Source organism: Gossypium raimondii, unplaced genomic scaffold (genome assembly GCF_025698545.1).
Source record: "Gossypium raimondii isolate GPD5lz unplaced genomic scaffold, ASM2569854v1 Contig00235_ERROPOS10200000+, whole genome shotgun sequence".
NCBI classification, from domain to species: domain Eukaryota; kingdom Viridiplantae; phylum Streptophyta; class Magnoliopsida; order Malvales; family Malvaceae; genus Gossypium; species Gossypium raimondii.
In genome coordinates this window covers 42,493-66,158 of record NW_026291353.1, presented here as the reverse complement: position 1 = coordinate 66,158, position 23,666 = coordinate 42,493, and the positions used below count along the sequence as shown (strand labels likewise).

At 43.3% G+C, this 23,666-nt stretch overlaps 69 pseudogenes; all 69 read left to right on the top strand.

Moving 5' to 3' along the window:
- Positions 1 to 238: 238 nt before the first annotated feature.
- On the top strand, positions 239 to 353 carry LOC128037132 (5S ribosomal RNA; annotated as a pseudogene).
- A 177-nt stretch (positions 354 to 530) lies between these two features.
- Positions 531 to 644, top strand: LOC128037237 (5S ribosomal RNA; annotated as a pseudogene).
- Positions 645 to 821: 177 nt separating this feature from the next.
- Positions 822 to 932, top strand: LOC128037371 (5S ribosomal RNA; annotated as a pseudogene).
- Positions 933 to 1,110: 178 nt separating this feature from the next.
- On the top strand, positions 1,111 to 1,224 carry LOC128037120 (5S ribosomal RNA; annotated as a pseudogene).
- A 179-nt stretch (positions 1,225 to 1,403) lies between these two features.
- LOC128037323 (5S ribosomal RNA) lies at positions 1,404 to 1,516 on the top strand (annotated as a pseudogene).
- Positions 1,517 to 1,693: 177 nt separating this feature from the next.
- Positions 1,694 to 1,807, top strand: LOC128037138 (5S ribosomal RNA; annotated as a pseudogene).
- Positions 1,808 to 1,985: 178 nt separating this feature from the next.
- Positions 1,986 to 2,097, top strand: LOC128037396 (5S ribosomal RNA; annotated as a pseudogene).
- Positions 2,098 to 2,273: 176 nt separating this feature from the next.
- Positions 2,274 to 2,386, top strand: LOC128037290 (5S ribosomal RNA; annotated as a pseudogene).
- Positions 2,387 to 2,563: 177 nt separating this feature from the next.
- LOC128037289 (5S ribosomal RNA) lies at positions 2,564 to 2,676 on the top strand (annotated as a pseudogene).
- Positions 2,677 to 2,853: 177 nt separating this feature from the next.
- Positions 2,854 to 2,966, top strand: LOC128037184 (5S ribosomal RNA; annotated as a pseudogene).
- Positions 2,967 to 3,143: 177 nt separating this feature from the next.
- Positions 3,144 to 3,258, top strand: LOC128037079 (5S ribosomal RNA; annotated as a pseudogene).
- A 177-nt stretch (positions 3,259 to 3,435) lies between these two features.
- LOC128037370 (5S ribosomal RNA) lies at positions 3,436 to 3,546 on the top strand (annotated as a pseudogene).
- Positions 3,547 to 3,722: 176 nt separating this feature from the next.
- LOC128037389 (5S ribosomal RNA) lies at positions 3,723 to 3,835 on the top strand (annotated as a pseudogene).
- Positions 3,836 to 4,013: 178 nt separating this feature from the next.
- Positions 4,014 to 4,129, top strand: LOC128037411 (5S ribosomal RNA; annotated as a pseudogene).
- Positions 4,130 to 4,594: 465 nt separating this feature from the next.
- Positions 4,595 to 4,709, top strand: LOC128037072 (5S ribosomal RNA; annotated as a pseudogene).
- Positions 4,710 to 4,887: 178 nt separating this feature from the next.
- On the top strand, positions 4,888 to 5,001 carry LOC128037100 (5S ribosomal RNA; annotated as a pseudogene).
- A 178-nt stretch (positions 5,002 to 5,179) lies between these two features.
- On the top strand, positions 5,180 to 5,291 carry LOC128037385 (5S ribosomal RNA; annotated as a pseudogene).
- Positions 5,292 to 5,468: 177 nt separating this feature from the next.
- LOC128037337 (5S ribosomal RNA) lies at positions 5,469 to 5,580 on the top strand (annotated as a pseudogene).
- Positions 5,581 to 5,759: 179 nt separating this feature from the next.
- Positions 5,760 to 5,872, top strand: LOC128037183 (5S ribosomal RNA; annotated as a pseudogene).
- A 176-nt stretch (positions 5,873 to 6,048) lies between these two features.
- On the top strand, positions 6,049 to 6,161 carry LOC128037276 (5S ribosomal RNA; annotated as a pseudogene).
- A 179-nt stretch (positions 6,162 to 6,340) lies between these two features.
- Positions 6,341 to 6,454, top strand: LOC128037137 (5S ribosomal RNA; annotated as a pseudogene).
- A 179-nt stretch (positions 6,455 to 6,633) lies between these two features.
- LOC128037235 (5S ribosomal RNA) lies at positions 6,634 to 6,747 on the top strand (annotated as a pseudogene).
- A 180-nt stretch (positions 6,748 to 6,927) lies between these two features.
- LOC128037099 (5S ribosomal RNA) lies at positions 6,928 to 7,041 on the top strand (annotated as a pseudogene).
- A 179-nt stretch (positions 7,042 to 7,220) lies between these two features.
- Positions 7,221 to 7,333, top strand: LOC128037253 (5S ribosomal RNA; annotated as a pseudogene).
- Positions 7,334 to 7,510: 177 nt separating this feature from the next.
- LOC128037334 (5S ribosomal RNA) lies at positions 7,511 to 7,623 on the top strand (annotated as a pseudogene).
- A 179-nt stretch (positions 7,624 to 7,802) lies between these two features.
- LOC128037182 (5S ribosomal RNA) lies at positions 7,803 to 7,915 on the top strand (annotated as a pseudogene).
- A 177-nt stretch (positions 7,916 to 8,092) lies between these two features.
- Positions 8,093 to 8,206, top strand: LOC128037233 (5S ribosomal RNA; annotated as a pseudogene).
- A 178-nt stretch (positions 8,207 to 8,384) lies between these two features.
- LOC128037119 (5S ribosomal RNA) lies at positions 8,385 to 8,498 on the top strand (annotated as a pseudogene).
- Positions 8,499 to 8,675: 177 nt separating this feature from the next.
- LOC128037296 (5S ribosomal RNA) lies at positions 8,676 to 8,787 on the top strand (annotated as a pseudogene).
- A 178-nt stretch (positions 8,788 to 8,965) lies between these two features.
- On the top strand, positions 8,966 to 9,079 carry LOC128037098 (5S ribosomal RNA; annotated as a pseudogene).
- Positions 9,080 to 9,257: 178 nt separating this feature from the next.
- Positions 9,258 to 9,370, top strand: LOC128037180 (5S ribosomal RNA; annotated as a pseudogene).
- Positions 9,371 to 9,549: 179 nt separating this feature from the next.
- On the top strand, positions 9,550 to 9,660 carry LOC128037368 (5S ribosomal RNA; annotated as a pseudogene).
- Positions 9,661 to 9,839: 179 nt separating this feature from the next.
- On the top strand, positions 9,840 to 9,955 carry LOC128037133 (5S ribosomal RNA; annotated as a pseudogene).
- Positions 9,956 to 10,135: 180 nt separating this feature from the next.
- LOC128037367 (5S ribosomal RNA) lies at positions 10,136 to 10,246 on the top strand (annotated as a pseudogene).
- A 179-nt stretch (positions 10,247 to 10,425) lies between these two features.
- LOC128037179 (5S ribosomal RNA) lies at positions 10,426 to 10,538 on the top strand (annotated as a pseudogene).
- Positions 10,539 to 11,005: 467 nt separating this feature from the next.
- LOC128037097 (5S ribosomal RNA) lies at positions 11,006 to 11,119 on the top strand (annotated as a pseudogene).
- A 177-nt stretch (positions 11,120 to 11,296) lies between these two features.
- On the top strand, positions 11,297 to 11,407 carry LOC128037366 (5S ribosomal RNA; annotated as a pseudogene).
- A 177-nt stretch (positions 11,408 to 11,584) lies between these two features.
- LOC128037178 (5S ribosomal RNA) lies at positions 11,585 to 11,697 on the top strand (annotated as a pseudogene).
- A 179-nt stretch (positions 11,698 to 11,876) lies between these two features.
- LOC128037275 (5S ribosomal RNA) lies at positions 11,877 to 11,989 on the top strand (annotated as a pseudogene).
- A 177-nt stretch (positions 11,990 to 12,166) lies between these two features.
- LOC128037320 (5S ribosomal RNA) lies at positions 12,167 to 12,278 on the top strand (annotated as a pseudogene).
- A 179-nt stretch (positions 12,279 to 12,457) lies between these two features.
- LOC128037329 (5S ribosomal RNA) lies at positions 12,458 to 12,569 on the top strand (annotated as a pseudogene).
- Positions 12,570 to 12,747: 178 nt separating this feature from the next.
- LOC128037310 (5S ribosomal RNA) lies at positions 12,748 to 12,859 on the top strand (annotated as a pseudogene).
- A 177-nt stretch (positions 12,860 to 13,036) lies between these two features.
- Positions 13,037 to 13,149, top strand: LOC128037177 (5S ribosomal RNA; annotated as a pseudogene).
- Positions 13,150 to 13,328: 179 nt separating this feature from the next.
- On the top strand, positions 13,329 to 13,441 carry LOC128037341 (5S ribosomal RNA; annotated as a pseudogene).
- A 180-nt stretch (positions 13,442 to 13,621) lies between these two features.
- LOC128037109 (5S ribosomal RNA) lies at positions 13,622 to 13,735 on the top strand (annotated as a pseudogene).
- A 178-nt stretch (positions 13,736 to 13,913) lies between these two features.
- On the top strand, positions 13,914 to 14,026 carry LOC128037176 (5S ribosomal RNA; annotated as a pseudogene).
- A 178-nt stretch (positions 14,027 to 14,204) lies between these two features.
- LOC128037388 (5S ribosomal RNA) lies at positions 14,205 to 14,317 on the top strand (annotated as a pseudogene).
- A 176-nt stretch (positions 14,318 to 14,493) lies between these two features.
- Positions 14,494 to 14,607, top strand: LOC128037194 (5S ribosomal RNA; annotated as a pseudogene).
- A 178-nt stretch (positions 14,608 to 14,785) lies between these two features.
- LOC128037261 (5S ribosomal RNA) lies at positions 14,786 to 14,898 on the top strand (annotated as a pseudogene).
- Positions 14,899 to 15,364: 466 nt separating this feature from the next.
- Positions 15,365 to 15,476, top strand: LOC128037309 (5S ribosomal RNA; annotated as a pseudogene).
- Positions 15,477 to 15,654: 178 nt separating this feature from the next.
- On the top strand, positions 15,655 to 15,770 carry LOC128037113 (5S ribosomal RNA; annotated as a pseudogene).
- Positions 15,771 to 15,946: 176 nt separating this feature from the next.
- On the top strand, positions 15,947 to 16,057 carry LOC128037365 (5S ribosomal RNA; annotated as a pseudogene).
- Positions 16,058 to 16,232: 175 nt separating this feature from the next.
- Positions 16,233 to 16,346, top strand: LOC128037213 (5S ribosomal RNA; annotated as a pseudogene).
- A 180-nt stretch (positions 16,347 to 16,526) lies between these two features.
- On the top strand, positions 16,527 to 16,638 carry LOC128037376 (5S ribosomal RNA; annotated as a pseudogene).
- A 177-nt stretch (positions 16,639 to 16,815) lies between these two features.
- LOC128037174 (5S ribosomal RNA) lies at positions 16,816 to 16,928 on the top strand (annotated as a pseudogene).
- Positions 16,929 to 17,396: 468 nt separating this feature from the next.
- Positions 17,397 to 17,512, top strand: LOC128037405 (5S ribosomal RNA; annotated as a pseudogene).
- Positions 17,513 to 17,689: 177 nt separating this feature from the next.
- On the top strand, positions 17,690 to 17,802 carry LOC128037306 (5S ribosomal RNA; annotated as a pseudogene).
- Positions 17,803 to 17,981: 179 nt separating this feature from the next.
- Positions 17,982 to 18,095, top strand: LOC128037096 (5S ribosomal RNA; annotated as a pseudogene).
- Positions 18,096 to 18,274: 179 nt separating this feature from the next.
- Positions 18,275 to 18,385, top strand: LOC128037395 (5S ribosomal RNA; annotated as a pseudogene).
- Positions 18,386 to 18,562: 177 nt separating this feature from the next.
- On the top strand, positions 18,563 to 18,677 carry LOC128037198 (5S ribosomal RNA; annotated as a pseudogene).
- Positions 18,678 to 19,144: 467 nt separating this feature from the next.
- On the top strand, positions 19,145 to 19,257 carry LOC128037173 (5S ribosomal RNA; annotated as a pseudogene).
- Positions 19,258 to 20,015: 758 nt separating this feature from the next.
- On the top strand, positions 20,016 to 20,128 carry LOC128037305 (5S ribosomal RNA; annotated as a pseudogene).
- A 176-nt stretch (positions 20,129 to 20,304) lies between these two features.
- Positions 20,305 to 20,419, top strand: LOC128037152 (5S ribosomal RNA; annotated as a pseudogene).
- Positions 20,420 to 20,598: 179 nt separating this feature from the next.
- Positions 20,599 to 20,712, top strand: LOC128037108 (5S ribosomal RNA; annotated as a pseudogene).
- A 178-nt stretch (positions 20,713 to 20,890) lies between these two features.
- Positions 20,891 to 21,004, top strand: LOC128037095 (5S ribosomal RNA; annotated as a pseudogene).
- Positions 21,005 to 21,469: 465 nt separating this feature from the next.
- Positions 21,470 to 21,583, top strand: LOC128037220 (5S ribosomal RNA; annotated as a pseudogene).
- Positions 21,584 to 21,762: 179 nt separating this feature from the next.
- Positions 21,763 to 21,876, top strand: LOC128037246 (5S ribosomal RNA; annotated as a pseudogene).
- Positions 21,877 to 22,055: 179 nt separating this feature from the next.
- On the top strand, positions 22,056 to 22,168 carry LOC128037172 (5S ribosomal RNA; annotated as a pseudogene).
- A 467-nt stretch (positions 22,169 to 22,635) lies between these two features.
- On the top strand, positions 22,636 to 22,748 carry LOC128037274 (5S ribosomal RNA; annotated as a pseudogene).
- Positions 22,749 to 23,666: the final 918 nt, after the last annotated feature.

The following is a 23,666-nucleotide window of genomic DNA, read 5'->3' as shown; positions in this document are numbered from 1 at the left end:
AAGCGTGCTTGGCGAGTAGTACTAGGATGGGTGACCTCTGGGAAGTCCTCGTGTTGCACCCTCCATTTTATTTCATATAATGTTTTTTAGTTGCATTTTCTCGGCGTGGTGTAACTCATTCGTTATTTGCGTTTTGTGAAATAAACAATTTGAAGCGATATTTGGTCGAATTTGCATTTAAATTGGCGCAAGCTGCGATAAGGGCGACCTTTATATGAATAGATTGCGCAAGAGTTGGCGGTGCGATCATACCGGCACTAATGCCGGATCCCATCGAACTCCATGATTAAGCGTGCTTGGCGAGAGTAGTACTAGGATGGGTGACCTCACAGGAAGTCCTCGTGTTGCACCTCCCATTTTATTTCATATAATGTTTTTTAGTTGCATTTTCTCGGCGTGGTGTAACTCATTCGTTATTTGCGTTTTGTGAAATAAACAATTTGAAGCGATATTTGGTCAATTTGCATTTAAATTCGGCGCAAGCTGCGATAAGGGCGACCTTTATATGAATAGATTGCGCAAGAGTTGGCGGGTGCGATCATACCGGCACTAATGCCGGATCCCATCGAACTCATGATTAAGCGTGCTTGGCGAGAGTAGTACTAGGATGGGTGACCTCACAGGAAGTCCTCGTGTTGCACCCTCCATTTTATTTCATATAATGTTTTTTAGTTGCATTTTCTCGGCGTGGTGTAACTCATTCGTTATTTGCGTTTTGTGAAATAAACAATTTGAAGCGATATTTGGTCGAATTTGCATTTAAATTGGCGCAAGCTGCGATAAGGGCGACCTTTATATGAATAGATTGCGCAAGAGTTGGCGGGTGCGATCATACCGGCACTAATGCGGATCCCATCGAACTCCATGATTAAGCGTGCTTGGCGAGTAGTACTAGGATGGGTGACCTCTGGGAAGTCCTCGTGTTGCACCCTCCATTTTATTTCATATAATGTTTTTTAGTTGCATTTTCTCGGCGTGGTGTAACTCATTCGTTATTTGCGTTTTGTGAAATAAACAATTTGAAGCGATATTTGGTCGAATTTGCATTTAAATTCGGCGCAAGCTGCGATAAGGGCGACCTTTATATGAATAGATTGCGCAAGAGTTGGCGGGTGCGATCATACCGGCACTAATGCGGATCCCATCGAACTCCATGATTAAGCGTGCTTGGCGAGAGTAGTACTAGGATGGGTGACCTCACAGGAAGTCCTCGTGTTGCACCCTCCATTTTATTTCATATAATGTTTTTTAGTTGCATTTTCTCGGCGTGGTGTAACTCATTCGTTATTTGCGTTTTGTGAAATAAACAATTTGAAGCGATATTTGGTCGAATTTGCATTTAAATTCGAGCGCAAAGCTGCGATAAAGGCGACCTTTATATGAATAGATTGCGCAAGAGTTGGCGGTGCGATCATACCGGCACTAATGCCGGATCCCATCGAACTCCATGATTAAGCGTGCTTGGCGAGTAGTACTAGGATGGGTGACCTCTGGGGAAGTCCTCGTGTTGCACCTCCATTTTATTTCATATAATGTTTTTTAGTTGCATTTTCTCGGCGTGGTGTAACTCATTCGTTATTTGCGTTTTGTGAAATAAACAATTTGAAGCGATATTTGGTCGAATTTGCATTTAAATTCGGCGCAAGCTGCGATAAAGGCGACCTTTATATGAATAGATTGCGCAAGAGTTGGCGGGTGCGATCATACCGGCACTAATGCCGGATCCCATCGAACTCCATGATTAAGCGTGCTTGGCGAGAGTAGTACTAGGATGGGTGACCTCTGGGAAGTCCTCGTGTTGCACCTCCCATTTTATTTCATATAATGTTTTTTAGTTGCATTTTCTCGGCGTGGTGTAACTCATTCGTTATTTGCGTTTTGTGAAATAAACAATTTGAAGCGATATTTGGTCAATTTGCATTTAAATTCGGCGCAAGCTGCGATAAGGGGCGACCTTTATATGAATAGATTGCGCAAGAGTTGGCGGGTGCGATCATACCGGCACTAATGCCGGATCCCATCGAACTCATGATTAAGCGTGCTTGGCGAGTAGTACTAGGATGGGTGACCTCTGGGGAAGTCCTCGTGTTGCACCCTCCATTTTATTTCATATAATGTTTTTTTAGTTGCATTTTCTCGGCGTGGTGTAACTCATTCGTTATTTGCGTTTTGTGAAATAAACAATTTGAAGCGATATTTGGTGAATTTGCATTTAAATTGGCGCAAGCTGCGATAAGGCGACCTTTATATGAATAGATTGCGCAAGAGTTGGCGGGTGCGATCATACCGGCACTAATGCCGGATCCCATCGAACTCATGATTAAGCGTGCTTGGCGAGAGTAGTACTAGGATGGGTGACCTCTGGGAAGTCCTCGTGTTGCACCCTCCATTTTATTTCATATAATGTTTTTTAGTTGCATTTTCTCGGCGTGGTGTAACTCATTCGTTATTTGCGTTTTGTGAAATAAACAATTTGAAGCGATATTTGGTCGAATTTGCATTTAAATTCGGCGCAAGCTGCGATAAGGCGACCTTTATATGAATAGATTGCGCAAGAGTTGGCGGGTGCGATCATACCGGCACTAATGCCGGATCCCATCGAACTCATGATTAAGCGTGCTTGGCGAGAGTAGTACTAGGATGGGTGACCTCTGGGAAGTCCTCGTGTTGCACCCTCCATTTTATTTCATATAATGTTTTTTAGTTGCATTTTCTCGGCGTGGTGTAACTCATTCGTTATTTGCGTTTTGTGAAATAAACAATTTGAAGCGATATTTGGTGAATTTGCATTTAAATTGAGCGCAAGCTGCGATAAGGGCGACCTTTATATGAATAGATTGCGCAAGAGTTGGCGGGTGCGATCATACCGGCACTAATGCGGATCCCATCGAACTCCATGATTAAGCGTGCTTGGCGAGAGTAGTACTAGGATGGGTGACCTCTGGGAAGTCCTCGTGTTGCACCCTCCATTTTATTTCATATAATGTTTTTTAGTTGCATTTTCTCGGCGTGGTGTAACTCATTCGTTATTTGCGTTTTGTGAAATAAACAATTTGAAGCGATATTTGGTCGAATTTGCATTTAAATTGGCGCAAGCTGCGATAAGGGCGACCTTTATATGAATAGATTGCGCAAGAGTTGGCGGGTGCGATCATACCGGCACTAATGCACGGATCCCATCGAACTCCATGATTAAGCGTGCTTGGCGAGAGTAGTACTAGGATGGGTGACCTCTGGGAAGTCCTCGTGTTGCACCCTCCATTTTATTTCATATAATGTTTTTTAGTTGCATTTTCTCGGCGTGGTGTAACTCATTCGTTATTTGCGTTTTGTGAAATAAACAATTTGAAGCGATATTTGGTCGAATTTGCATTTAAATTGGCGCAAGCTGCGATAAGGGCGACCTTTATATGAATAGATTGCGCAAGAGTTGGCGGGTGCGATCATACCGGCACTAATGCGGATCCCATCGAACTCCATGATTAAGCGTGCTTGGCGAGTAGTACTAGGATGGGTGACCTCTGGGAAGTCCTCGTGTTGCACCCTCCATTTTATTTCATATAATGTTTTTTAGTTGCATTTTCTCGGCGTGGTGTAACTCATTCGTTATTTGCGTTTTGTGAAATAAACAATTTGAAGCGATATTTGGTCGAATTTGCATTTAAATTGGCGCAAAGCTGCGATAAGGGCACCTTTATATGAATAGATTGCGCAAGAGTTGGCGGTGCGATCATACCGGCACTAATGCCGGATCCCATCGAACTCATGATTAAGCGTGCTTGGCGAGAGTAGTACTAGGATGGGTGACCTCTGGGAAGTCCTCGTGTTGCACCCTCCATTTTATTTCATATAATGTTTTTTTAGTTGCATTTTCTCGGCGTGGTGTAACTCATTCGTTATTTGCGTTTTGTGAAATAAACAATTTGAAGCGATATTTGGTCAATTTGCATTTAAATTCGGCGCAAGCTGCGATAAGGGCGACCTTTATATGAATAGATTGCGCAAGAGTTGGCGGGTGCGATCATACCGGCACTAATGCACGGATCCCATCGAACTCCATGATTAAGCGTGCTTGGCGAGAGTAGTACTAGGATGGGTGACCTCTGGGGAAGTCCTCGTGTTGCACCTCCCATTTTATTTCATATAATGTTTTTTAGTTGCATTTTCTCGGCGTGGTGTAACTCATTCGTTATTTGCGTTTTGTGAAATAAACAATTTGAAGCGATATTTGGTCAATTTGCATTTAAATTCGGCGCAAGCTGCGATAAAGGCGACCTTTATATGAATAGATTGCGCAAGAGTTGGCGGTGCGATCATACCGGCACTAATGCGGATCCCATCGAACTCATGATTAAGCGTGCTTGGCGAGTAGTAGTACTAGGATGGGTGACCTCTGGGAAGTCCTCGTGTTGCACCCTCCATTTTATTTCATATAATGTTTTTTAGTTGCATTTTCTCGGCGTGGTGTAACTCATTCGTTATTTGCGTTTTGTGAAATAAACAATTTGAAGCGATATTTGGTCGAATTTGCATTTAAATTGGCGCAAGCTGCGATAAGGCGACCTTTATATGAATAGATTGCGCAAGAGTTGGCGGGTGCGATCATACCGGCACTAATGCGGGATCCCATCGAACTCCATGATTAAGCGTGCTTGGCGAGAGTAGTACTAGGATGGGTGACCTCTGGGGAAGTCCTCGTGTTGCACCCTCCATTTTATTTCATATAATGTTTTTTAGTTGCATTTTCTCGGCGTGGTGTAACTCATTCGTTATTTGCGTTTTGTGAAATAAACAATTTGAAGCGATATTTGGTCGAATTTGCATTTAAATTCGGCGCAAGCTGCGATAAGGGCGACCTTTATATGAATAGATTGCGCAAGAGTTGGCGGGTGCGATCATACCGGCACTAATGCCGGATCCCATCGAACTCCATGATTAAGCGTGCTTGGCGAGAGTAGTACTAGGATGGGTGACCTCTGGGAAGTCCTCGTGTTGCACCCTCCATTTTATTTCATATAATGTTTTTTTAGTTGCATTTTCTCGGCGTGGTGTAACTCATTCGTTATTTGCGTTTTGTGAAATAAACAATTTGAAGCGATATTTGGTCAATTTGCATTTAAATTCGGCGCAAGCTGCGATAAGGGCGACCTTTATATGAATAGATTGCGCAAGAGTTGGCGGGTGCGATCATACCGCACTAATGCACGGATCCCATCGAACTCCATGATTAAGCGTGCTTGGCGAGTAGTACTAGGATGGGTGACCTCTGGGAAGTCCTCGTGTTGCACCCTCCATTTTATTTCATATAATGTTTTTTAGTTGCATTTTCTCGGCGTGGTGTAACTCATTCGTTATTTGCGTTTTGTGAAATAAACAATTTGAAGCGATATTTGGTCGAATTTGCATTTAAATTCGGCGCAAGCTGCGATAAGGCGACCTTTATATGAATAGATTGCGCAAGAGTTGGCGGGTGCGATCATACCGGCACTAATGCGGATCCCATCGAACTCCATGATTAAGCGTGCTTGGCGAGTAGTACTAGGATGGGTGACCTCACAGGAAGTCCTCGTGTTGCACCCTCCATTTTATTTCATATAATGTTTTTTTAGTTGCATTTTCTCGGCGTGGTGTAACTCATTCGTTATTTGCGTTTTGTGAAATAAACAATTTGAAGCGATATTTGGTCGAATTTGCATTTAAATTCGGCGCAAGCTGCGATAAGGGCGACCTTTATATGAATAGATTGCGCAAGAGTTGGCGGGTGCGATCATACCGGCACTAATGCGGATCCCATCGAACTCCATGATTAAGCGTGCTTGGCGAGAGTAGTACTAGGATGGGTGACCTCTGGGAAGTCCTCGTGTTGCACCCTCCATTTTATTTCATATAATGTTTTTTAGTTGCATTTTCTCGGCGTGGTGTAACTCATTCGTTATTTGCGTTTTGTGAAATAAACAATTTGAAGCGATATTTGGTCGATTTGCATTTAAATTGGCGCAAGCTGCGATAAGGGCGACCTTTATATGAATAGATTGCGCAAGAGTTGGCGGGTGCGATCATACCGGCACTAATGCACGGATCCCATCGAACTCCATGATTAAGCGTGCTTGGCGAGTAGTACTAGGATGGGTGACCTCTGGGAAGTCCTCGTGTTGCACCCTCCATTTTATTTCATATAATGTTTTTTTAGTTGCATTTTCTCGGCGTGGTGTAACTCATTCGTTATTTGCGTTTTGTGAAATAAACAATTTGAAGCGATATTTGGTCAATTTGCATTTAAATTCGGCGCAAGCTGCGATAAAGGGCGACCTTTATATGAATAGATTGCGCAAGAGTTGGCGGGTGCGATCATACCGGCACTAATGCCGGATCCCATCGAACTCCATGATTAAGCGTGCTTGGCGAGAGTAGTACTAGGATGGGTGACCTCTGGGAAGTCCTCGTGTTGCACCTCCCATTTTATTTCATATAATGTTTTTTAGTTGCATTTTCTCGGCGTGGTGTAACTCATTCGTTATTTGCGTTTTGTGAAATAAACAATTTGAAGCGATATTTGGTCGAATTTGCATTTAAATTCGGCGCAAGCTGCGATAAGGGGCGACCTTTATATGAATAGATTGCGCAAGAGTTGGCGGGTGCGATCATACCGGCACTAATGCCGGATCCCATCGAACTCATGATTAAGCGTGCTTGGCGAGAGTAGTACTAGGATGGGTGACCTCACAGGAAGTCCTCGTGTTGCACCCTCCATTTTATTTCATATAATGTTTTTTAGTTGCATTTTCTCGGCGTGGTGTAACTCATTCGTTATTTGCGTTTTGTGAAATAAACAATTTGAAGCGATATTTGGTCGAATTTGCATTTAAATTCGGCGCAAAAGCTGCGATAAGGGCGACCTTTATATGAATAGATTGCGCAAGAGTTGGCGGGTGCGATCATACCGGCACTAATGCCGGATCCCATCGAACTCCATGATTAAGCGTGCTTGGCGAGAGTAGTACTAGGATGGGTGACCTCTGGGAAGTCCTCGTGTTGCACCCTCCCATTTTATTTCATATAATGTTTTTTAGTTGCATTTTCTCGGCGTGGTGTAACTCATTCGTTATTTGCGTTTTGTGAAATAAACAATTTGAAGCGATATTTGGTCGAATTTGCATTTAAATTCGGCGCAAGCTGCGATAAGGGCGACCTTTATATGAATAGATTGCGCAAGAGTTGGCGGGTGCGATCATACCGGCACTAATGCGGGATCCCATCGAACTCATGATTAAGCGTGCTTGGCGAGAGTAGTACTAGGATGGGTGACCTCTGGGAAGTCCTCGTGTTGCACCCTCCATTTTATTTCATATAATGTTTTTTAGTTGCATTTTCTCGGCGTGGTGTAACTCATTCGTTATTTGCGTTTTGTGAAATAAACAATTTGAAGCGATATTTGGTCGAATTTGCATTTAAATTCGGCGCAAGCTGCGATAAGGGCGACCTTTATATGAATAGATTGCGCAAGAGTTGGCGGTGCGATCATACCGGCACTAATGCCGGATCCCATCGAACTCCATGATTAAGCGTGCTTGGCGAGAGTAGTACTAGGATGGGTGACCTCTGGAAGTCCTCGTGTTGCACCCTCCATTTTATTTCATATAATGTTTTTTTAGTTGCATTTTCTCGGCGTGGTGTAACTCATTCGTTATTTGCGTTTTGTGAAATAAACAATTTGAAGCGATATTTGGTCGAATTTGCATTTAAATTCGGCGCAAGCTGCGATAAGGGCGACCTTTATATGAATAGATTGCGCAAGAGTTGGCGGGTGCGATCATACCGGCACTAATGCGGATCCCATCGAACTCCATGATTAAGCGTGCTTGGCGAGAGTAGTACTAGGATGGGTGACCTCTGGGAAGTCCTCGTGTTGCACCCTCCATTTTATTTCATATAATGTTTTTTAGTTGCATTTTCTCGGCGTGGTGTAACTCATTCGTTATTTGCGTTTTGTGAAATAAACAATTTGAAGCGATATTTGGTCGAATTTGCATTTAAATTCGGCGCAAGCTGCGATAAGGCGACCTTTATATGAATAGATTGCGCAAGAGTTGGCGGGTGCGATCATACCGACACTAATGCCGGATCCCATCGAACTCCATGATTAAGCGTGCTTGGCGAGAGTAGTACTAGGATGGGTGACCTCTGGGAAGTCCTCGTGTTGCACCCTCCATTTTATTTCATATAATGTTTTTTTAGTTGCATTTTCTCGGCGTGGTGTAACTCATTCGTTATTTGCGTTTTGTGAAATAAACAATTTGAAGCGATATTTGGTCAATTTGCATTTAAATTCGGCGCAAGCTGCGATAAGGGCGACCTTTATATGAATAGATTGCGCAAGAGTTGGCGGGTGCGATCATACCGGCACTAATGCGGATCCCATCGAACTCCATGATTAAGCGTGCTTGGCGAGAGTAGTACTAGGATGGGTGACCTCACAGGAAGTCCTCGTGTTGCACCCTCCATTTTATTTCATATAATGTTTTTTAGTTGCATTTTCTCGGCGTGGTGTAACTCATTCGTTATTTGCGTTTTGTGAAATAAACAATTTGAAGCGATATTTGGTCGAATTTGCATTTAAATTGGCGCAAGCTGCGATAAGGGCGACCTTTATATGAATAGATTGCGCAAGAGTTGGCGGGTGCGATCATACCGGCACTAATGCGGATCCCATCGAACTCCATGATTAAGCGTGCTTGGCGAGAGTAGTACTAGGATGGGTGACCTCTGGAAGTCCTCGTGTTGCACCCTCCATTTTATTTCATATAATGTTTTTTAGTTGCATTTTCTCGGCGTGGTGTAACTCATTCGTTATTTGCGTTTTGTGAAATAAACAATTTGAAGCGATATTTGGTCGAATTTGCATTTAAATTCGGCGCAAGCTGCGATAAAGGCGACCTTTATATGAATAGATTGCGCAAGAGTTGGCGGGTGCGATCATACCGGCACTAATGCCGGATCCCATCGAACTCCATGATTAAGCGTGCTTGGCGAGAGTAGTACTAGGATGGGTGACCTCTGGGAAGTCCTCGTGTTGCACCCTCCATTTTATTTCATATAATGTTTTTTAGTTGCATTTTCTCGGCGTGGTGTAACTCATTCGTTATTTGCGTTTTGTGAAATAAACAATTTGAAGCGATATTTGGTCGAATTTGCATTTAAATTCGGCGCAAGCTGCGATAAGGGCGACCTTTATATGAATAGATTGCGCAAGAGTTGGCGGGTGCGATCATACCGGCACTAATGCGGATCCCATCGAACTCCATGATTAAGCGTGCTTGGCGAGAGTAGTACTAGGATGGGTGACCTCTGGGAAGTCCTCGTGTTGCACCCTCCATTTTATTTCATATAATGTTTTTTTAGTTGCATTTTCTCGGCGTGGTGTAACTCATTCGTTATTTGCGTTTTGTGAAATAAATAATTTGAAGCGATATTTGGTCGAATTTGCATTTAAATTCGGCGCAAGCTGCGATAAGGGCGACCTTTATATGAATAGATTGCGCAAGAGTTGGCGGGTGCGATCATACCGGCACTAATGCGGATCCCATCGAACTCCATGATTAAGCGTGCTTGGCGAGTAGTACTAGGATGGGTGACCTCTGGGAAGTCCTCGTGTTGCACCCTCCATTTTATTTCATATAATGTTTTTTTAGTTGCATTTTCTCGGCGTGGTGTAACTCATTCGTTATTTGCGTTTTGTGAAATAAACAATTTGAAGCGATATTTGGTCGAATTTGCATTTAAATTCGGCGCAAAGCTGCGATAAGGGCGACCTTTATATGAATAGATTGCGCAAGAGTTGGCGGTGCGATCATACCGGCACTAATGCACGGATCCCATCGAACTCCATGATTAAGCGTGCTTGGCGAGAGTAGTACTAGGATGGGTGACCTCACAGGAAGTCCTCGTGTTGCACCCTCCATTTTATTTCATATAATGTTTTTTTAGTTGCATTTTCTCGGCGTGGTGTAACTCATTCGTTATTTGCGTTTTGTGAAATAAACAATTTGAAGCGATATTTGGTCGAATTTGCATTTAAATTCGGCGCAAAGCTGCGATAAGGGCGACCTTTATATGAATAGATTGCGCAAGAGTTGGCGGGTGCGATCATACCGGCACTAATGCGGATCCCATCGAACTCCATGATTAAGCGTGCTTGGCGAGTAGTACTAGGATGGGTGACCTCTGGGAAGTCCTCGTGTTGCACCCTCCATTTTATTTCATATAATGTTTTTTAGTTGCATTTTCTCGGCGTGGTGTAACTCATTCGTTATTTGCGTTTTGTGAAATAAACAATTTGAAGCGATATTTGGTCGAATTTGCATTTAAATTGAGGCGCAAGCTGCGATAAGGGCGACCTTTATATGAATAGATTGCGCAAGAGTTGGCGGGTGCGATCATACCGGCACTAATGCGGATCCCATCGAACTCCATGATTAAGCGTGCTTGGCGAGAGTAGTACTAGGATGGGTGACCTCTGGGAAGTCCTCGTGTTGCACCCTCCATTTTATTTCATATAATGTTTTTTAGTTGCATTTTCTCGGCGTGGTGTAACTCATTCGTTATTTGCGTTTTGTGAAATAAACAATTTGAAGCGATATTTGGTCGAATTTGCATTTAAATTCGGCGCAAGCTGCGATAAGGGCGACCTTTATATGAATAGATTGCGCAAGAGTTGGCGGTGCGATCATACCGGCACTAATGCGGGATCCCATCGAACTCCATGATTAAGCGTGCTTGGCGAGTAGTACTAGGATGGGTGACCTCTGGGAAGTCCTCGTGTTGCACCCTCCATTTTATTTCATATAATGTTTTTTTAGTTGCATTTTCTCGGCGTGGTGTAACTCATTCGTTATTTGCGTTTTGTGAAATAAACAATTTGAAGCGATATTTGGTCGAATTTGCATTTAAATTGGCGCAAGCTGCGATAAGGGCGACCTTTATATGAATAGATTGCGCAAGAGTTGGCGGGTGCGATCATACCGGCACTAATGCCGGATCCCATCGAACTCCATGATTAAGCGTGCTTGGCGAGAGTAGTACTAGGATGGGTGACCTCTGGGAAGTCCTCGTGTTGCACCCTCCATTTTATTTCATATAATGTTTTTTAGTTGCATTTTCTCGGCGTGGTGTAACTCATTCGTTATTTGCGTTTTGTGAAATAAACAATTTGAAGCGATATTTGGTCAATTTGCATTTAAATTCGGCGCAAGCTGCGATAAGGGCGACCTTTATATGAATAGATTGCGCAAGAGTTGGCGGGTGCGATCATACCGGCACTAATGCGGATCCCATCGAACTCCATGATTAAGCGTGCTTGGCGAGTAGTACTAGGATGGGTGACCTCTGGGAAGTCCTCGTGTTGCACCCTCCATTTTATTTCATATAATGTTTTTTAGTTGCATTTTCTCGGCGTGGTGTAACTCATTCGTTATTTGCGTTTTGTGAAATAAATAATTTGAAGCGATATTTGGTCGAATTTGCATTTAAATTGGCGCAAGCTGCGATAAGGGCGACCTTTATATGAATAGATTGCGCAAGAGTTGGCGGGTGCGATCATACCGGCACTAATGCGGATCCCATCGAACTCCATGATTAAGCGTGCTTGGCGAGAGTAGTACTAGGATGGGTGACCTCTGGGAAGTCCTCGTGTTGCACCCTCCATTTTATTTCATATAATGTTTTTTTAGTTGCATTTTCTCGGCGTGGTGTAACTCATTCGTTATTTGCGTTTTGTGAAATAAACAATTTGAAGCGATATTTGGTCGAATTTGCATTTAAATTCGGCGCAAGCTGCGATAAGGGCGACCTTTATATGAATAGATTGCGCAAGAGTTGGCGGGTGCGATCATACCGGCACTAATGCACGGATCCCATCGAACTCCATGATTAAGCGTGCTTGGCGAGTAGTACTAGGATGGGTGACCTCTGGGAAGTCCTCGTGTTGCACCCTCCATTTTATTTCATATAATGTTTTTTAGTTGCATTTTCTCGGCGTGGTGTAACTCATTCGTTATTTGCGTTTTGTGAAATAAACAATTTGAAGCGATATTTGGTCGAATTTGCATTTAAATTGGCGCAAGCTGCGATAAGGGCGACCTTTATATGAATAGATTGCGCAAGAGTTGGCGGGTGCGATCATACCGGCACTAATGCGGATCCCATCGAACTCCATGATTAAGCGTGCTTGGCGAGTAGTACTAGGATGGGTGACCTCTGGGGAAGTCCTCGTGTTGCACCCTCCATTTTATTTCATATAATGTTTTTTTAGTTGCATTTTCTCGGCGTGGTGTAACTCATTCGTTATTTGCGTTTTGTGAAATAAATAATTTGAAGCGATATTTGGTCGAATTTGCATTTAAATTCGGCGCAAGCTGCGATAAGGGCGACCTTTATATGAATAGATTGCGCAAGAGTTGGCGGGTGCGATCATACCGGCACTAATGCGGATCCCATCGAACTCATGATTAAGCGTGCTTGGCGAGAGTAGTACTAGGATGGGTGACCTCTGGGAAGTCCTCGTGTTGCACCCTCCATTTTATTTCATATAATGTTTTTTTAGTTGCATTTTCTCGGCGTGGTGTAACTCATTCGTTATTTGCGTTTTGTGAAATAAATAATTTGAAGCGATATTTGGTCGAATTTGCATTTAAATTGGCGCAAGCTGCGATAAGGGCGACCTTTATATGAATAGATTGCGCAAGAGTTGGCGGGTGCGATCATACCGGCACTAATGCCGGATCCCATCGAACTCCATGATTAAGCGTGCTTGGCGAGTAGTACTAGGATGGGTGACCTCTGGGAAGTCCTCGTGTTGCACCCTCCATTTTATTTCATATAATGTTTTTTTAGTTGCATTTTCTCGGCGTGGTGTAACTCATTCGTTATTTGCGTTTTGTGAAATAAATAATTTGAAGCGATATTTGGTCGAATTTGCATTTAAATTGGCGCAAGCTGCGATAAGGCGACCTTTATATGAATAGATTGCGCAAGAGTTGGCGGGTGCGATCATACCGGCACTAATGCGGATCCCATCGAACTCCATGATTAAGCGTGCTTGGCGAGAGTAGTACTAGGATGGGTGACCTCTGGGAAGTCCTCGTGTTGCACCCTCCATTTTATTTCATATAATGTTTTTTTAGTTGCATTTTCTCGGCGTGGTGTAACTCATTCGTTATTTGCGTTTTGTGAAATAAATAATTTGAAGCGATATTTGGTCGAATTTGCATTTAAATTGGGCGCAAAGCTGCGATAAGGGCGACCTTTATATGAATAGATTGCGCAAGAGTTGGCGGTGCGATCATACCGGCACTAATGCCGGATCCCATCGAACTCCATGATTAAGCGTGCTTGGCGAGTAGTACTAGGATGGGTGACCTCTGGGGAAGTCCTCGTGTTGCACCCTCCATTTTATTTCATATAATGTTTTTTAGTTGCATTTTCTCGGCGTGGTGTAACTCATTCGTTATTTGCGTTTTGTGAAATAAACAATTTGAAGCGATATTTGGTCGAATTTGCATTTAAATTCGGCGCAAAAGCTGCGATAAGGGCGACCTTTATATGAATAGATTGCGCAAGAGTTGGCGGGTGCGATCATACCGGCACTAATGCGGATCCCATCGAACTCCATGATTAAGCGTGCTTGGCGAGAGTAGTACTAGGATGGGTGACCTCTGGGGAAGTCCTCGTGTTGCACCCTCCATTTTATTTCATATAATGTTTTTTAGTTGCATTTTCTCGGCGTGGTGTAACTCATTCGTTATTTGCGTTTTGTGAAATAAACAATTTGAAGCGATATTTGGTCGAATTTGCATTTAAATTCGGCGCAAGCTGCGATAAGGGCGACCTTTATATGAATAGATTGCGCAAGAGTTGGCGGGTGCGATCATACCGGCACTAATGCGGATCCCATCGAACTCCATGATTAAGCGTGCTTGGCGAGAGTAGTACTAGGATGGGTGACCTCTGGGAAGTCCTCGTGTTGCACCCTCCATTTTATTTCATATAATGTTTTTTAGTTGCATTTTCTCGGCGTGGTGTAACTCATTCGTTATTTGCGTTTTGTGAAATAAATAATTTGAAGCGATATTTGGTCGAATTTGCATTTAAATTGAGGCGCAAGCTGCGATAAGGGCGACCTTTATATGAATAGATTGCGCAAGAGTTGGCGGTGCGATCATACCGGCACTAATGCCGGATCCCATCGAACTCATGATTAAGCGTGCTTGGCGAGAGTAGTACTAGGATGGGTGACCTCTGGGAAGTCCTCGTGTTGCACCCTCCATTTTATTTCATATAATGTTTTTTTAGTTGCATTTTCTCGGCGTGGTGTAACTCATTCGTTATTTGCGTTTTGTGAAATAAATAATTTGAAGCGATATTTGGTCAATTTGCATTTAAATTCGGCAAGCTGCGATAAGGGCGACCTTTATATGAATAGATTGCGCAAGAGTTGGCAGGTGCGATCATACCGGCACTAATGCCGGATCCCATCGAACTCCATGATTAAGCGTGCTTGGCGAGAGTAGTACTAGGATGGGTGACCTCTGGGAAGTCCTCGTGTTGCACCCTCCATTTTATTTCATATAATGTTTTTTTAGTTGCATTTTCTCGGCGTGGTGTAACTCATTCGTTATTTGCGTTTTGTGAAATAAATAATTTGAAGCGATATTTGGTCGAATTTGCATTTAAATTCGGCGCAAGCTGCGATAAGGCGACCTTTATATGAATAGATTGCGCAAGAGTTGGCGGGTGCGATCATACCGGCACTAATGCGGGATCCCATCGAACTCCATGATTAAGCGTGCTTGGCGAGTAGTACTAGGATGGGTGACCTCTGGGGAAGTCCTCGTGTTGCACCCTCCATTTTATTTCATATAATGTTTTTTAGTTGCATTTTCTCGGCGTGGTGTAACTCATTCGTTATTTGCGTTTTGTGAAATAAATAATTTGAAGCGATATTTGGTCGAATTTGCATTTAAATTCGGCGCAAGCTGCGATAAGGGCGACCTTTATATGAATAGATTGCGCAAGAGTTGGCGGGTGCGATCATACCGGCACTAATGCCGGATCCCATCGAACTCATGATTAAGCGTGCTTGGCGAGTAGTACTAGGATGGGTGACCTCTGGGAAGTCCTCGTGTTGCACCTCCCATTTTATTTCATATAATGTTTTTTTAGTTGCATTTTCTCGGCGTGGTGTAACTCATTCGTTATTTGCGTTTTGTGAAATAAATAATTTGAAGCGATATTTGGTCGAATTTGCATTTAAATTGGCGCAAGCTGCGATAAGGCGACCTTTATATGAATAGATTGCGCAAGAGTTGGCGGGTGCGATCATACCGGCACTAATGCCGGATCCCATCGAACTCCATGATTAAGCGTGCTTGGCGAGTAGTACTAGGATGGGTGACCTCTGGGAAGTCCTCGTGTTGCACCCTCCATTTTATTTCATATAATGTTTTTTTAGTTGCATTTTCTCGGCGTGGTGTAACTCATTCGTTATTTGCGTTTTGTGAAATAAATAATTTGAAGCGATATTTGGTCGAATTTGCATTTAAATTCGGCGCAAGCTGCGATAAGGGCGACCTTTATATGAATAGATTGCGCAAGAGTTGGCGGTGCGATCATACCGGCACTAATGCACGGATCCCATCGAACTCCATGATTAAGCGTGCTTGGCGAGAGTAGTACTAGGATGGGTGACCTCTGGGGAAGTCCTCGTGTTGCACCCTCCATTTTATTTCATATAATGTTTTTTAGTTGCATTTTCTCGGCGTGGTGTAACTCATTCGTTATTTGCGTTTTGTGAAATAAACAATTTGAAGCGATATTTGGTCGAATTTGCATTTAAATTCGGCGCAAGCTGCGATAAGGGCGACCTTTATATGAATAGATTGCGCAAGTTGGCGGGTGCGATCATACCGGCACTAATGCGGATCCCATCGAACTCCATGATTAAGCGTGCTTGGCGAGTAGTACTAGGATGGGTGACCTCTGGGAAGTCCTCGTGTTGCACCCTCCATTTTATTTCATATAATGTTTTTTTAGTTGCATTTTCTCGGCGTGGTGTAACTCATTCGTTATTTGCGTTTTGTGAAATAAACAATTTGAAGCGATATTTGGTGAATTTGCATTTAAATTGGCGCAAGCTGCGATAAGGCGACCTTTATATGAATAGATTGCGCAAGAGTTGGCGGTGCGATCATACCGGCACTAATGCCGGATCCCATCGAACTCCATGATTAAGCGTGCTTGGCGAGAGTAGTACTAGGATGGGTGACCTCTGGGAAGTCCTCGTGTTGCACCCTCCATTTTATTTCATATAATGTTTTTTTAGTTGCATTTTCTCGGCGTGGTGTAACTCATTCGTTATTTGCGTTTTGTGAAATAAACAATTTGAAGCGATATTTGGTCGAATTTGCATTTAAATTGGGCGCAAGCTGCGATAAGGGGCGACCTTTATATGAATAGATTGCGCAAGAGTTGGCGGGTGCGATCATACCGGCACTAATGCACGGATCCCATCGAACTCCATGATTAAGCGTGCTTGGCGAGTAGTACTAGGATGGGTGACCTCTGGAAGTCCTCGTGTTGCACCCTCCATTTTATTTCATATAATGTTTTTTAGTTGCATTTTCTCGGCGTGGTGTAACTCATTCGTTATTTGCGTTTTGTGAAATAAATAATTTGAAGCGATATTTGGTCAATTTGCATTTAAATTCGGCGCAAGCTGCGATAAGGGCGACCTTTATATGAATAGATTGCGCAAGAGTTGGCGGGTGCGATCATACCGGCACTAATGCGGATCCCATCGAACTCCATGATTAAGCGTGCTTGGCGAGAGTAGTACTAGGATGGGTGACCTCTGGGAAGTCCTCGTGTTGCACCCTCCATTTTATTTCATATAATGTTTTTTTAGTTGCATTTTCTCGGCGTGGTGTAACTCATTCGTTATTTGCGTTTTGTGAAATAAATAATTTGAAGCGATATTTGGTCGAATTTGCATTTAAATTGGCGCGCAAGCTGCGATAAAGGCGACCTTTATATGAATAGATTGCGCAAGAGTTGGCGGGTGCGATCATACCGGCACTAATGCGGATCCCATCGAACTCCATGATTAAGCGTGCTTGGCGAGTAGTACTAGGATGGGTGACCTCTGGGAAGTCCTCGTGTTGCACCTCCATTTTATTTCATATAATGTTTTTTTAGTTGCATTTTCTCGGCGTGGTGTAACTCATTCGTTATTTGCGTTTTGTGAAATAAATAATTTGAAGCGATATTTGGTCGAATTTGCATTTAAATTGGCGCAAGCTGCGATAAGGGCGACCTTTATATGAATAGATTGCGCAAGAGTTGGCGGGTGCGATCATACCGGCACTAATGCACGGATCCCATCGAACTCCATGATTAAGCGTGCTTGGCGAGAGTAGTACTAGGATGGGTGACCTCACAGGAAGTCCTCGTGTTGCACCCTCCATTTTATTTCATATAATGTTTTTTAGTTGCATTTTCTCGGCGTGGTGTAACTCATTCGTTATTTGCGTTTTGTGAAATAAATAATTTGAAGCGATATTTGGTCGAATTTGCATTTAAATTCGGCGCAAGCTGCGATAAGGGCGACCTTTATATGAATAGATTGCGCAAGAGTTGGCGGTGCGATCATACCGGCACTAATGCGGATCCCATCGAACTCCATGATTAAGCGTGCTTGGCGAGAGTAGTACTAGGATGGGTGACCTCTGGGAAGTCCTCGTGTTGCACCCTCCATTTTATTTCATATAATGTTTTTTAGTTGCATTTTCTCGGCGTGGTGTAACTCATTCGTTATTTGCGTTTTGTGAAATAAACAATTTGAAGCGATATTTGGTCGAATTTGCATTTAAATTCGGCGCAAGCTGCGATAAGGGGCGACCTTTATATGAATAGATTGCGCAAGAGTTGGCGGGTGCGATCATACCGGCACTAATGCCGGATCCCATCGAACTCCATGATTAAGCGTGCTTGGCGAGAGTAGTACTAGGATGGGTGACCTCTGGGAAGTCCTCGTGTTGCACCCTCCATTTTATTTCATATAATGTTTTTTTAGTTGCATTTTCTCGGCGTGGTGTAACTCATTCGTTATTTGCGTTTTGTGAAATAAATAATTTGAAGCGATATTTGGTCGAATTTGCATTTAAATTCGGCGCAAGCTGCGATAAGGGCGACCTTTATATGAATAGATTGCGCAAGAGTTGGCGGGTGCGATCATACCGGCACTAATGCCGGATCCCATCGAACTCCATGATTAAGCGTGCTTGGCGAGTAGTACTAGGATGGGTGACCTCTGGAAGTCCTCGTGTTGCACCCTCCATTTTATTTCATATAATGTTTTTTAGTTGCATTTTCTCGGCGTGGTGTAACTCATTCGTTATTTGCGTTTTGTGAAATAAATAATTTGAAGCGATATTTGGTCGAATTTGCATTTAAATTGGGCGCAAGCTGCGATAAGGGCGACCTTTATATGAATAGATTGCGCAAGAGTTGGCGGTGCGATCATACCGGCACTAATGCACGGATCCCATCGAACTCCATGATTAAGCGTGCTTGGCGAGAGTAGTACTAGGATGGGTGACCTCTGGGAAGTCCTCGTGTTGCACCCTCCATTTTATTTCATATAATGTTTTTTAGTTGCATTTTCTCGGCGTGGTGTAACTCATTCGTTATTTGCGTTTTGTGAAATAAATAATTTGAAGCGATATTTGGTCGAATTTGCATTTAAATTGGCGCAAGCTGCGATAAGGCGACCTTTATATGAATAGATTGCGCAAGAGTTGGCGGTGCGATCATACCGGCACTAATGCGGATCCCATCGAACTCCATGATTAAGCGTGCTTGGCGAGTAGTACTAGGATGGGTGACCTCTGGGAAGTCCTCGTGTTGCACCTCCCATTTTATTTCATATAATGTTTTTTTAGTTGCATTTTCTCGGCGTGGTGTAACTCATTCGTTATTTGCGTTTTGTGAAATAAATAATTTGAAGCGATATTTGGTCGAATTTGCATTTAAATTGGCGCGCAAGCTGCGATAAAGGGCGACCTTTATATGAATAGATTGCGCAAGAGTTGGCGGGTGCGATCATACCGGCACTAATGCGGATCCCATCGAACTCCATGATTAAGCGTGCTTGGCGAGAGTAGTACTAGGATGGGTGACCTCTGGGAAGTCCTCGTGTTGCACCCTCCATTTTATTTCATATAATGTTTTTTAGTTGCATTTTCTCGGCGTGGTGTAACTCATTCGTTATTTGCGTTTTGTGAAATAAATAATTTGAAGCGATATTTGGTCGAATTTGCATTTAAATTCGGCGCAAAGCTGCGATAAGGGCGACCTTTATATGAATAGATTGCGCAAGAGTTGGCGGTGCGATCATACCGGCACTAATGCCGGATCCCATCGAACTCCATGATTAAGCGTGCTTGGCGAGTAGTACTAGGATGGGTGACCTCTGGGAAGTCCTCGTGTTGCACCCTCCATTTTATTTCATATAATGTTTTTTTAGTTGCATTTTCTCGGCGTGGTGTAACTCATTCGTTATTTGCGTTTTGTGAAATAAATAATTTGAAGCGATATTTGGTCGAATTTGCATTTAAATTCGGCGCAAGCTGCGATAAGGGCGACCTTTATATGAATAGATTGCGCAAGAGTTGGCGGTGCGATCATACCGGCACTAATGCGGGATCCCATCGAACTCCATGATTAAGCGTGCTTGGCGAGTAGTACTAGGATGGGTGACCTCTGGGAAGTCCTCGTGTTGCACCCTCCATTTTATTTCATATAATGTTTTTTTAGTTGCATTTTCTCGGCGTGGTGTAACTCATTCGTTATTTGCGTTTTGTGAAATAAATAATTTGAAGCGATATTTGGTCGAATTTGCATTTAAATTCGGCGCAAGCTGCGATAAGGGCGACCTTTATATGAATAGATTGCGCAAGAGTTGGCGGTGCGATCATACCGGCACTAATGCGGATCCCATCGAACTCCATGATTAAGCGTGCTTGGCGAGAGTAGTACTAGGATGGGTGACCTCTGGGAAGTCCTCGTGTTGCACCCTCCATTTTATTTCATATAATGTTTTTTAGTTGCATTTTCTCGGCGTGGTGTAACTCATTCGTTATTTGCGTTTTGTGAAATAAATAATTTGAAGCGATATTTGGTCGAATTTGCATTTAAATTGGCGCAAGCTGCGATAAGGGCGACCTTTATATGAATAGATTGCGCAAGAGTTGGCGGTGCGATCATACCGGCACTAATGCCGGATCCCATCGAACTCCATGATTAAGCGTGCTTGGCGAGAGTAGTACTAGGATGGGTGACCTCACAGGAAGTCCTCGTGTTGCACCCTCCATTTTATTTCATATAATGTTTTTTTAGTTGCATTTTCTCGGCGTGGTGTAACTCATTCGTTATTTGCGTTTTGTGAAATAAATAATTTGAAGCGATATTTGGTCGAATTTGCATTTAAATTCGGCGCAAGCTGCGATAAGGGCGACCTTTATATGAATAGATTGCGCAAGAGTTGGCGGGTGCGATCATACCGGCACTAATGCGGATCCCATCGAACTCCATGATTAAGCGTGCTTGGCGAGAGTAGTACTAGGATGGGTGACCTCTGGGGAAGTCCTCGTGTTGCACCCTCCATTTTATTTCATATAATGTTTTTTTAGTTGCATTTTCTCGGCGTGGTGTAACTCATTCGTTATTTGCGTTTTGTGAAATAAATAATTTGAAGCGATATTTGGTCAATTTGCATTTAAATTCGGCGCAAGCTGCGATAAGGGCGACCTTTATATGAATAGATTGCGCAAGAGTTGGCGGGTGCGATCATACCGGCACTAATGCCGGATCCCATCGAACTCCATGATTAAGCGTGCTTGGCGAGAGTAGTACTAGGATGGGTGACCTCTGGGAAGTCCTCGTGTTGCACCCTCCATTTTATTTCATATAATGTTTTTTTAGTTGCATTTTCTCGGCGTGGTGTAACTCATTCGTTATTTGCGTTTTGTGAAATAAATAATTTGAAGCGATATTTGGTCGAATTTGCATTTAAATTGGCGCAAGCTGCGATAAGGGCGACCTTTATATGAATAGATTGCGCAAGAGTTGGCGGTGCGATCATACCGGCACTAATGCGGATCCCATCGAACTCCATGATTAAGCGTGCTTGGCGAGTAGTACTAGGATGGGTGACCTCTGGGAAGTCCTCGTGTTGCACCCTCCATTTTATTTCATATAATGTTTTTTTAGTTGCATTTTCTCGGCGTGGTGTAACTCATTCGTTATTTGCGTTTTGTGAAATAAACAATTTGAAGCGATATTTGGTCAATTTGCATTTAAATTCGGCGCAAGCTGCGATAAGGGCGACCTTTATATGAATAGATTGCGCAAGAGTTGGCGGTGCGATCATACCGGCACTAATGCGGATCCCATCGAACTCCATGATTAAGCGTGCTTGGCGAGAGTAGTACTAGGATGGGTGACCTCTGGGGAAGTCCTCGTGTTGCACCCTCCATTTTATTTCATATAATGTTTTTTTAGTTGCATTTTCTCGGCGTGGTGTAACTCATTCGTTATTTGCGTTTTGTGAAATAAATAATTTGAAGCGATATTTGGTCGAATTTGCATTTAAATTGGCGCAAAGCTGCGATAAGGGCGACCTTTATATGAATAGATTGCGCAAGAGTTGGCGGGTGCGATCATACCGGCACTAATGCACGGATCCCATCGAACTCCATGATTAAGCGTGCTTGGCGAGTAGTACTAGGATGGGTGACCTCTGGGGAAGTCCTCGTGTTGCACCTCCATTTTATTTCATATAATGTTTTTTTAGTTGCATTTTCTCGGCGTGGTGTAACTCATTCGTTATTTGCGTTTTGTGAAATAAACAATTTGAAGCGATATTTGGTCGAATTTGCATTTAAATTCGGCGCAAAGCTGCGATAAGGGCGACCTTTATATGAATAGATTGCGCAAGAGTTGGCGGGTGCGATCATACCGGCACTAATGCGGATCCCATCGAACTCCATGATTAAGCGTGCTTGGCGAGAGTAGTACTAGGATGGGTGACCTCTGGGAAGTCCTCGTGTTGCACCCTCCATTTTATTTCATATAATGTTTTTTTAGTTGCATTTTCTCGGCGTGGTGTAACTCATTCGTTATTTGCGTTTTGTGAAATAAATAATTTGAAGCGATATTTGGTCAATTTGCATTTAAATTGGCGCAAGCTGCGATAAGGGCGACCTTTATATGAATAGATTGCGCAAGAGTTGGCGGGTGCGATCATACCGGCACTAATGCGGATCCCATCGAACTCCATGATTAAGCGTGCTTGGCGAGTAGTACTAGGATGGGTGACCTCTGGGAAGTCCTCGTGTTGCACCTCCCATTTTATTTCATATAATGTTTTTTTAGTTGCATTTTCTCGGCGTGGTGTAACTCATTCGTTATTTGCGTTTTGTGAAATAAATAATTTGAAGCGATATTTGGTCGAATTTGCATTTAAATTCGGCGCAAGCTGCGATAAGGGCGACCTTTATATGAATAGATTGCGCAAGAGTTGGCGGGTGCGATCATACCGGCACTAATGCACGGATCCCATCGAACTCCATGATTAAGCGTGCTTGGCGAGTAGTACTAGGATGGGTGACCTCTGGGAAGTCCTCGTGTTGCACCCTCCATTTTATTTCATATAATGTTTTTTTAGTTGCATTTTCTCGGCGTGGTGTAACTCATTCGTTATTTGCGTTTTGTGAAATAAATAATTTGAAGCGATATTTGGTCGAATTTGCATTTAAATTCGGCGCAAGCTGCGATAAGGGCGACCTTTATATGAATAGATTGCGCAAGAGTTGGCGGTGCGATCATACCGGCACTAATGCGGATCCCATCGAACTCCATGATTAAGCGTGCTTGGCGAGTAGTACTAGGATGGGTGACCTCTGGGAAGTCCTCGTGTTGCACCCTCCATTTTATTTCATATAATGTTTTTTTAGTTGCATTTTCTCGGCGTGGTGTAACTCATTCGTTATTTGCGTTTTGTGAAATAAACAATTTGAAGCGATATTTGGTCGAATTTGCATTTAAATTGGCGCAAGCTGCGATAAGGGCGACCTTTATATGAATAGATTGCGCAAGAGTTGGCGGGTGCGATCATACCGGCACTAATGCGGATCCCATCGAACTCATGATTAAGCGTGCTTGGCGAGTAGTACTAGGATGGGTGACCTCTGGGGAAGTCCTCGTGTTGCACCCTCCATTTTATTTCATATAATGTTTTTTTAGTTGCATTTTCTCGGCGTGGTGTAACTCATTCGTTATTTGCGTTTTGTGAAATAAATAATTTGAAGCGATATTTGGTCGAATTTGCATTTAAATTCGGCGCAAGCTGCGATAAGGGCGACCTTTATATGAATAGATTGCGCAAGAGTTGGCGGTGCGATCATACCGGCACTAATGCCGGATCCCATCGAACTCCATGATTAAGCGTGCTTGGCGAGTAGTACTAGGATGGGTGACCTCTGGGAAGTCCTCGTGTTGCACCCTCCATTTTATTTCATATAATGTTTTTTAGTTGCATTTTCTCGGCGTGGTGT